The following is a 579-nucleotide window of genomic DNA, read 5'->3' as shown; positions in this document are numbered from 1 at the left end:
CTTTCCTGCTTATGCAGGGGGTCGGACTCGATGATCTGTTGAGGTCCCTTCCGACCCTAACATCTATGAATCTATGAATCTATGACTGGGTGGTCTCACTTGTGCTAAACTACCTAAATAAATTAAATTTGTTAACTCTTTAAAACAGTTTCCTCCCATAACCCAATTGATTTCCTTCTGGTCACAATCCACTCCCCATAACAATAAATGGCAACACAGCTATAGTTATGATCCACCACTAGGTAGCAGAGGGGAGGCTTCTTCCGCTGAGGGAGAAATGGACTCCTTTGATGCTTCCTGGTAACACCGCGAAACAGGCTCTGAACAGCTGCTGCAGACAATGGGCTCCCTGTTGTTTTCTTTTGGAAATTAACTTCCTGCAAGCACTAGTGATTAGGCATCCCCTCACATACCCGTGCTGATTTGTGTTCTCTCAGCCCACTCCCTCTCCGGGCTGTCTCCTCCTCCCAGCACATCCACCCTCAGACATGGGTTTCCCCCTGCAGGCCTCTGATTCTGCAGCTTCTCCCAGCTCCAGCCAGCCTATCAGCCTTGCTTACCAACCCCCTCCCACTCTTT

The sequence above is a fragment of the Alligator sinensis genome, unplaced genomic scaffold (assembly GCF_000455745.1).
Source record: "Alligator sinensis unplaced genomic scaffold, ASM45574v1 scaffold1740_1, whole genome shotgun sequence".
NCBI lineage: Eukaryota > Metazoa > Chordata > Crocodylia > Alligatoridae > Alligator > Alligator sinensis.
This window is presented reverse-complemented; position numbering follows the sequence as displayed.